Source organism: Columba livia, chromosome 1, assembly GCF_036013475.1.
Source record: "Columba livia isolate bColLiv1 breed racing homer chromosome 1, bColLiv1.pat.W.v2, whole genome shotgun sequence".
NCBI lineage: Eukaryota > Metazoa > Chordata > Aves > Columbiformes > Columbidae > Columba > Columba livia.
Genome location: NC_088602.1, coordinates 73,705,310 through 73,715,277, shown reverse-complemented (window position 1 = coordinate 73,715,277; position 9,968 = coordinate 73,705,310). Strand labels below are relative to the sequence as shown.

The window sequence follows — 9,968 nt, the reverse complement described above, 5'->3', positions numbered from 1 at the left end:
GGCCGCGCCGCGCCGGGCCGGGCTGCGGCGGGCGCGCACGTGTAGGGGTGTGCGGGCGTGGGCGTGCGCCCCGGCCCGTCCCCAGCTGCATGCCCGCCCGCCTGCGCGTGTGTGCGCGGGCCCGCGCCTGCAGATGCGCAGGCAACCGGCCTGTTCACGCGCCTGCACACCTGCACGCGCGGGCCCGCGCACGTGCGTGAGCCCCACCCCGCTCCTGGCGGGTCCTGCAGGGGCCGGGCCGCCCCTCGGCAGCGCCGCAGCAGCCGAGAGCGAGCGGCCGGGCGCTCAGCATCGCCGGCCTCCCCTCCGCTTCCCCCCCCGTTCCCCCTCCTCCTGCTGGTGCTGCTGCCGCCCCGCCCGCCCCGCTCCGGCTGGCTCACGTGTAACGCGGCTGCGGAATATCTACTGCAAACAGCGCTCCTTCCCCAGCCCGCCCGCCTCCCCCGTGCGACAGGCCTGCGGCCCCCCCGCAACCCCGGCCCCCAGCCCCTGCCCCGCGGTGCTCCACAGGGTCCGGCGTCGCCCTGCCCGGGACACGGGGGAGAGCGGGGTTACCTGGTGTCCCGCCAGGGAGGAGCGGGGGAAGGGCAGGTCGCAAGGGGCCACGGCATCTCAGCCTGCTGCCCTCCGCCGCACCAATCATCCACTTGTATCTTGCAGGAAAACAGAAAATAATAAAAAAACCCAGCAACCAACAAAAGGCCATTTTAGCACACCGTTAAAACTATTGTTTTAGTCTGCTTTGATCCCACGGTACTGCTACAGGACAGCTACAGTTACACACGATGCTTACCTCCATGTTTCCAACCATATATAGAGTAACTCTGAATTTCCTATTGTGATGCAACATTGTATTCCACGCATCTTCTTGCCCTTAAGCTACTGACATATTCTTCCAACTTTAATTCCATCCTCCTATTTCTGTTCGGTCTGGGAATTAGGACAAGTGCATGCAAGCTGGGCCTTTCCTGGTACCTCCTAGCAGGTACATGTTCTTCTGGGAAGTTACCTACCTGCAAGAATGACCTAGCCTGAAACTGAGGACCACCCAACCAACCAGCCTCAGCATGCTCTCCTCGCACCTCAAGGAGAAGCAATCTGGCCTCAATCATCTTCTGTCCTCTCTAAGCCATTAAGTTTGCACTCAGGGAACAAGTTGTAATGTGTCTCTCTTCTCCAAGTGATCTGTGGCTACAAGCCAGAACCAGCCCCTGAAGCAACCAATTGAGAGACCAGCAGCTTTAGGCCATCAGCCTTAGCCCACTGGAGCCGCACGGGGCCCACACGGGCCAGATACCCTCAGGGTCATGCCACGGCTCATGGCAGTGCCTGAGCATGGCCTCCTTAGCTGTAGGCATACGACCACACTTCTCAAAGCTGTGCAGGCTTGTAGGCTAGAAGGAGGACAGGTATCAGGCAGGAGGTTGTGTGCCTTAGAAAGCTGTTGTGTGTTTAATTGGGAGTGCCCAGTTTGCTGAACACTCCACTACATGATATGCATGATCAAAGGGAGACAGGTGTGCCACATGGATTTTCATGCCAGGTTAGAAGAATCAACTCTCCATGGCATTTATGTGATCGAAAACGGCTGATCAGCTAGAGGAAAGAGGATAAGTGGCATCTTTCTATTCTCCTCAGTGTCTGGTCAGAGCTGATCTTTTAAACAGACCCGCTGATGGTGGGTGATAACCAAAGCAAACACAGACAGCAGTATCTGATGCCCAAGTGAACATCATCTATGCTGCAGGGAGGACAGTATCAGTTACAAGTTAAGGCGGCTGTGATTACAATCAAGCCAATAAGTAGACGAGCACTGCTGGAGGGAAAAAACACCCATTTTTAACTCCCAGACATCAGCGCAGTTACCACTGGAGCCAACTGGGCATTTTCTCTCAGCTGCTGGGCCACCAGGTCTGCATTGGCCACTGGGGAACGGAACCAACTTTCCTTCTAATGCCCTGGGTCCAATTTGTGGCCTAGGTATGCTACCCTACAAAGGGCAGTGGTTTGGGAATTATGTGTGGGTGCATGGTGGCATCACCCAAGCATGAAGACATCAGACAGCCCACCCTTGGATGCTGTGTCTGGCATTATCCACGGGCCAGGACTCAGCTCATCTATTCTGCAGAAGAAAACACCACACAAGTTAGTCCAGGGCACATGTAACACCAGCAGTCCGTGCAGCCTTCCCCTCCTTCCCTTCTGCCTGAGCAGTGGGGCCATCCAAAACAAAACAGGCACGGGATATTCAGGCAGGTTCATGGTGATGTTCAAATCAGGGAAGATCAGAATGGGAGTACACTCTCCCACAGCATTATTTCCTCATACCACAGAGAACGAGTTTGGAGAAAGCAGATGGAGAATATCTGAATAATCGTATCATGGTAAATGGCCACCCAGAAACACGATCTTCCTCTGAGCACATTTTCACCTTTGCAACAAGCTCTAGTGGTCCTGGTGGAAGCTGAGTTGCAGGAGCTCCTGGCTTCATCAGTGTTTGTTTACGGATCACTGGGAAACTCCCTCCTCTTCCTTCAAGCCCCTGTATTTCTGTATGTATACAGAGAGAAGCCCTGTTGGGTTGGCAGTGGCCACTGACACCAAATCCCTGTGACTGCACAGGCTGGGGCATGCAGGATATGGAACAGGCAAAAGGCCCTTCATGAGAGTTGCCCACCCTTCCTGCAAACTCCTTCACACACCTGAAGCCTCGATCCCACGCACGCTCAGGACATGCACTTTCCTTGATGTTGGTGAAGTATCCTCTCAGAATCGGCAGAACTAACAGGCAACAGGGTGCCAAATTTTATTCAAATTTACTGTTTGTTTGGCCGCTCAGATATCAATCAGGCCGTCTCTAAGGCCACCACTATATGATCTGATTTTTTAAGGCGATAAGGGCCCGAGGCCATGTTTGAAACTGCCTGGAACAAAATGTGCGGAGTGATCCGTGTCCAGGAGATTAGTTGCAGGAGGAAGGACGGCGCTGGGGAAAGCTGTGCACTGGCACCTAGGAAGGAGCAGCCTGCACAATGGAAGTTGTTAAGGGTTTATCTCACCACCGTGAGGAGTTATCATGTGAAGGGCATTCTGATTTTCTCCAGTGAGTTTGAGGACAGCCACTAATGAGATTCCTGCTTCCTTGGGTCACCTGCCTTGCAGGACCAGGAGAAAGCACCTAGGGCAAAGAGAGGTGTCTCACTGCAGGGCAGGAAGAGGGTGGACAATTTTGACGCAGTGGCAAAAGAGAAGAGCCCAGCACAGAGCAAAGCAAAGTGAGGATTTGTCCATCCTGGTAACCATTCTGGCCATTAGTGCCATTTCTGGTGGAAAACGAGACTGTGCAGCTGACAGTCGCATGCAGGAACTTTGGGTAATGTGTGATCCAGAAACACAGAATCATAGAATCATTTTGGTTGGAAGAGACCCTCAAGATCATTGAATCCAGCTGTTAAGATAACACTGGCACTAAACCATGTCCCTAAGAATCTCATCTCTGATGGTGGCTGTGGTTGATGCTGCGATATGCAGCAGAGGAAGGAGAGAGGCACGCCACGGGGGGAGGGACTCTCACAGACTGCGGGATCAAGTGCTAATTATAAGATGACAGAAGTGTGCAAAATGGCCTCAAGTAGTTACTATTTGTGGGCTGCCACTGCAAACACATGGAGCTGGGCCTCCTCGGGCTGGCATACCCGGGGGCTGGAAAAGGGCAGCTGCTCAAGAGCTTGGCAGCAAGCCCTCCTGGGACACAACAGGTGAGAGAGGGCGAGGAACAAAATGGGCGACAAGAGCTGCTGCAGCCCTGCAGACTGTGAGCAAGAGGCCGTGTGGCACATGGGCATTTTATACCCCTCTGGGTATTGCAAGGGGCCTCAAAGGGGTGCGGAGCAACCCTCAAAAACTGTCTGCAGTGTCCCAGCAAGGTGAGTGCCAGAGTGTCGTCCCCACACCAGCTTCCTGGTCCTGTGAGGCACTGCCATAGGGCTGTCCTCGGATTTTCTGCCTGGGAGGTTCAGGAGAAACAGAGCCTACTCAGGGGCTGGTGCACGTTACACTGCCTCAAGCAGGGTCTGTAGTCTCCTAGAACACTGGATGACAAAAATATCTTTTGAGTCTTCCTCCTTCCCCTCCTTGTCTTCCCCACAGATGTGGGGTCACAAGGGATTAGGCTTACAGACATATGTGGTTGTTCCACTGTGCACAATGGACAGATTAATTGCATGTAGCTATGCAGGCTGAGGTAACTAAGTTAAAAAAATCGTGAACTGGTAGGCACTGAGAAAGTAAATATGTATAGAAATAACCTCCCCCCAAATTCAGCCATGGGGCCAGTATTCTTTATTTTAATATTGGTTTGATAGTTGTGTAATATAACTTGTGAGGGTGCCTGCACAGCTGACCCTTGGCAAAATGATGTGGAAAACAACAGCTGTTAAGATAGATAAGTGAGTGGAAACAGCATGTGTGGATGGAAAACCCAAAAATGTCTGAGAGGGCATTTGCCCACAACTGATCTTGCTGAAGAGGGAAACAGTCATCAGTCCTCAGCTGATCATGCTGAAGAGGATGGCAGCCATCAGCTGGATGAAACAGGAACAAGGGAATGACAAAGACAATTTTGAAACAAAGAATGAGTTGGTCTGAAAAGCTGTATAATAAAAGAAACATAATTTGCACCAGAGGGGCCGTGGACTGGGAACAGAGCAGCAGTCAAAGCCTAGTCTGGCGCTTCATACCCTCAGCTGAGACCAAATGCAGCAGGTTCCTCATTCACGAGACACCATCAGCAGTCAGCACCTGGTGTGTGGTCTGACCCTGTGGGGTGCAGCACATAGGGATCCTCACTTTGGGTGTGTGTGGGTGACCTGCTGGGCTGCCTTCTAACCTGCGGGTGCATTAGCTGATTGTAGGGAGTAGTGTGACACCCATCTACAAGAAGGGTGGGAAGGAAGATCTGGGAAACCACAGGCCTGTCAGTCTGACCTCGGTGCCAGGGAAGATTATGGAGCAGATCATCCTGAGTGCCATCACACAGCACATATGGGACAACATGGTGATCGGGCCCAGTCAGCATGGGTTTATGAAAGGCAGGTCCTGCTTGACCAGCCTGATCTTCTTCTATGACAAGGTGACCCACTTAATGCATGAGGGAAAGGCTGTGGATGTTGTCTACCTGGGCTTTAGTAAAGTCTTTGACACCATTTCCCGCAGCATTCTCCTGGAGAAGCTGGCAGCTCATGGCTTGGGTGGGCGTACTCTTTGCTGGGTAAAGAACTAGATAGATGGTTGGACCCAAAGAGTTGGGGTGAATGGAGTTAAGTCCAGTTGGTCTCAAGTGGTGCTCCCCAGGGCTCAGTATTGGGGCCAGTTCTTTTTGATCTCTTTATCAATGATCTGGATGAGGGGACTGAGTGCATCCTCAGTAAGTTTGCAGGTGACACCAAATTGGGTGGGAGTGTTGATTTGCTGGAGGGCTGGATGGCCATACAGAGGGATCATTGGGCTGAGGCCAGCTGTATGAGGCTTAACAAGGCCAAGTGCTGGGTCCTGCACTTGGGTCACAACAACCCTAGGCAACGCTACAGGCTCAGGGAAGAGTAGCTGGAAAGCTGCCTGGCAGAGAAGGACATGGGGGTGTTGGTTGACAACAGCTCAACATGAGCCAGCAGTGTGCCCAGGTGGTCAAGAAGGCCAACAGCATCCTGACTTGTATCAGGAATAGTGTGGCCAGCAGGACCAGGGAAGTGATCATCCCCCTGTGCTCAGCACTGGTGAGGCTGCATCTTGAATCCTGTGTTCAGTTTTAGGCTCCTCACTACGGGAAAGACATTGAGGTGCTGGAGAGAGTTTAGAGAAGGGTGACAAAGCTGGTGAGGGGTCTGGAGCACAAGTCTGATGAGGAGCAGCTGAGGGAACTGGGGCTGTTTAGCCTGGAGAAAAGGAGGCTGGGGGGAGACCTGATCACTGTCTACAGCTCCCTGAAAGGAGGTTGTAGCATGGAGGGTGTTGGTCTCTTCTCCCAAGTAGCAAGTGACAGGACAAGAGGAAATGGCCTCAAGTTGCACCAGAGGGCATTTAGATTTGATATAAAGACAAATTTATTTCCTGAAAGGGTTATCAGGCACTGGAACAGGCTGCCCAGGGAAGTGGTGGAGTCACCATCCCTGGACGTGTTTAAAAGATGTGTAGATGAGGTTCTCAGGGACATGGTTTAGAGGTGAACCTGGCAGTATTAGGTTAATGGTTGGACCTGATGATCTTAAAGGTCTTTTCCAACCAAAATGATTACATGATTCTATGTGGGTACCCCTAGATCTGGAGCAGCCACAACCCCCAGGATAGCAAGACATAAGTGAGGGGAACTGCACTGCCAGAAGTGACCCCCTGCCAGTAAGAGAGGGGTGGGTGTCTGTGTGTGTGGCATGAGAACTTCTGGGGATTAGTTCCAGAAGTGTGTTTAGGAACTTGCAGGTATTTATTAATGTTTTTTAGGCATCTAACATTGTGGTTGAACAGCTGTATTGCTCACCTAGATAGCGAATGTATAGTTCACTGATTGTTGGTTAATTACATGTAAGTTTCTAACTAGTCCTGGCAGGAGAAGGCCTGCATGCTCAGTGATCAAGAAAGTATTTGCTTCATGTGGAACTGGACAGTAGGTGCAGGATAAGGGATGATTTCTAGGGGTGGAGACAGAAAACAGGGGTGTGGTAGAGACAATGTGCTGTGTGTCTACTGTTTGATAATTGGATAAATACTTCTGGTGGATGGTATAGAATTTTATGGCCACCAGCAGTGAAACCTGCCAGCTATCCACACTGTTCCAATGGAGGCAAGGGCAACTTGTGAAGGCAGCTGAAGTCAAACCGTATTGCCAGATTTTCTCTTTTTAACTGATGCAGGAAAAATTACTCTTGTCCACACTGAAAATAATGTGAAAATACTTCCCTGCATGAAATCCAGCCTGTTTTCCTTGGCACATCTGGAAGTGACCACCACACAGAAAAGAACTATTACTCAGTAACTAGCTATGAAGCTGGCAAGAACAGCACGTGTTTTCTAACAAGCACCTGGAGCCCTTACTGGAGTGGCAGCCAGCTTCCTGGTATACGGCCACTGAGCTCAGGCAGCTACATGAGCTCCCGATGCAGCCAGCAGCCGCAAGTCTGGGTGACTGATCTGGCTTCATCCCTGCTGGTCCAAACAAAACGGTACCCATTTGGCTCCTACTGGATACAGCAGCACTACGCACCATTAAAACAGGCTGTCATGAGTTTTCTGTCTTGGCAGCAAGATCACAAAGGTTCACTCTCTACTCGCTCCTAGCCATGGTTCGTAAGGGGTTTCTGATGGCAGGTTGTATTTGGGCACCAGTCTGACTGGCTGCCCCAGTTAGAGCTCTGCTGTCTCCGGGGCCAGCCAGTCTGGGATGTCCAGCACAAAACCAAGTCAAAGAACGAGAACTAAATAAACTCCCAAACTATTTTCAGGCCTGTTTTAATAGAGTTTAAAAAGAAAAACAAAATCAGAGTGGAAAAACATTTCTATCTTTAGCCATCAAGAGCGAGACTTATCTAAGCAGCACCACACAGGGGCTGGCAATGGGAATGGTAAGTTAGGGTACGGCTTGTTCCTAAACACCTTCTTTTAATTGTTCAGTCAGGGCCACAGTGGGATGCTGCATCATTTACAGTGCCTGCAAGAGGTGTTTCTCCTTCTCCTCATGGGAGGTCCTTTCAGTAAAACAAGTCACAGATGTCTGTGATAATTTTAAAGGTTACTCCAGCATTGTGCACGCTAAAGTGCTTACCAGTTGAAGGTAGATGACTCTGCAAACCAGGAATCCCGCTGTCCGCTGTGGGCTTCTTGGTGTTTTTTGCTTTGGTTTGGGTTGTCTGGTCCCCCTGCAGCACCCTGCGATGACCTACACTGCTCCCTCACCTGCAACACAGTAACACATTGCGTGTAAAAAAAACCCACATTTTGACTGGAGAATCTTCCTTTAGTCCTCAACATCCAGTTATTGTGACAAAAGACGTCATGCAGCCTTGATGGGAACTGTCTTAATTTCCCTGGCATAAATCTGGTGCTGTGGTAACCACACTGGAGTCTGAAATTCCCTTTTCTCTTTTAACCAGTCCTGCACAGAGGCAGCACATCACACAGCCTGAAAGGCATTCACATACAGAGGAGACAGACACACAGCTAATAGGAGTTTAGAAAGCGTTGAAGCCTTTCTCATTATAATCAGTAGGAGCGAAGGACCTGACCTCTGTGGATGATTTGAAAAGCTGGGCCTTGGTTTGTATTTTTGATGCTTGTGTACCTTGGAAAATCTGTTTTGATTTTCCACAGCTCAGATAGCCAGGATACATATGACATGGATATTTGTACCAGAGCTGTGTTAAAGCAGATCTGTTTTGCAAAGGGGTGGCAGGAGCTGGGCACTTGTGTCACTGGTGTCTATAGATCCATCAGGCGTTTCTCGGAAACTACCTATTCTGACTGATTAAGACACAGCAAGTTATGGGCAGAGGGAAGTGAACACCATAAGCAAACCACTCCATCATGTCTGGTCTAACAATGGAGAGATGGAGGAAGAGGGTGCATGCGGTGATGCTGCTGTTATTTATGTAAGGCGATACCTTTGTTTTTCTGTTGTTTAAACTCTATTTATCAGCTGAGTAACACAAACCCTTGGTAAATAAAATCGTGACAAGGCCTCTCAAGTCAGCTAGAGTTTTGAGTTGCATTTTTTTTTCTCTTGGGAAACATCCCTCAAATACCAACATGCAAATATCTTCTTCTGCATGTTAAAGTATTCCCCAGGCAACCAGGATCGGCAACTGAAACAGAAATTACCTTTTTTTTCCCCACCCGTATTTCCTTTTGAAAAAGCAGTCACTGCTGGTAATCAAAGATCAGATACTATTGCCTGATGTTCAAAACACTTTGCAAATGAATGCTCAGTACCAAAATGGCCTTAGTTAACCAGTTTCATTACAAGCTAGTTTTATCAACTGTAAGAATGTAAGACTGGCCACACCTGGAATGCACCAAGGGTCCATTTAATCCAGTATTTCTTCTCCAGCTGTGGCCAATAGCAAACATTTAGAAAAAAAGCCCAAGAACAGGACAAGTACAGAGTGACTGATGTGACCTGTCAGGTGCCAGCAGCCTGCCACCTCGGTATTTCCCAAACCAGGGAGTACACTGACAGCTAAGTAAACTGGGTGTAGTCCCAAATCTAATCTGTGTCTCACTTTGGAGAAGCTGTTTGCATCCAGCACGTTGCACCTCACCCTCCTGCTTGGTGGTGTGGCTGCAGCCTCTGCAAGTCCATCTGAGCCAGCTCTAGAGGCCAGCAGCTGGGCAGAGGTGAGGGCAGGTCTCACAGCCACACAGGTGAGCAGCTATGATGTGCACCAGGCTTTGCACAGGTACTTTGCACCATGGTTCAGCAGGATGGTTTAAAGCTGTCTCTGCTCTTGCGGTGTACGTCACCACCAGCCTCAGAGGCCTTGCAGATTAGCCCTCCCGTGGGGTGTGCAGCAATAAGAGGATCATAGACTTCAGTGGATGCATGCTGGTGTAGCTGATGAGTGAGGTACCCGGCTATGTGTTCACCTTGCTGTCACAGTGGTTGTTTGATCAATCACCCATGTGTCAGCACCACCAAACAACACACTAGCCTATAACATGTAAGTTTATAAAGAGCTCTGAATCCTTGACTCTGAGCTCCTTCTTTGGACTCAGGTTCCTACCACATGGGAATCGCCTCTCATTTTTCAGGCGAGATGACTGACTGAGGTGGCCTGTATGTCACTTGTGGTGACCCACTGACTCACAGTCCTTCCTTGCAGCATGGGGAGAAGAGGCTTGCCACGTGGAAAGGCACACTCTGCTAGCTAGGCACATACTTAATTTATAAGTGCTAATTAATTGAATAATGGGTTGGTTAGCAA

At 50.2% G+C, this 9,968-nt stretch overlaps 1 long non-coding RNA gene across 1 annotated transcript in view; it reads right to left on the bottom strand.

The window, feature by feature from the left end:
• Positions 1-528: 528 nt before the first annotated feature.
• The window catches only part of LOC110365387 (uncharacterized), an 82,300-nt gene continuing 72,860 nt past the window's right edge, over positions 529-9,968 (bottom strand). Inside the window, exons 5-6 of the long non-coding RNA XR_002424846.2 lie at positions 7,814-7,944; positions 529-653 (exon numbers count right to left, since the gene is read on the bottom strand). This is a non-coding gene — a long non-coding RNA (uncharacterized LOC110365387). The remainder of the gene's footprint in view (positions 654-7,813; positions 7,945-9,968) is intronic.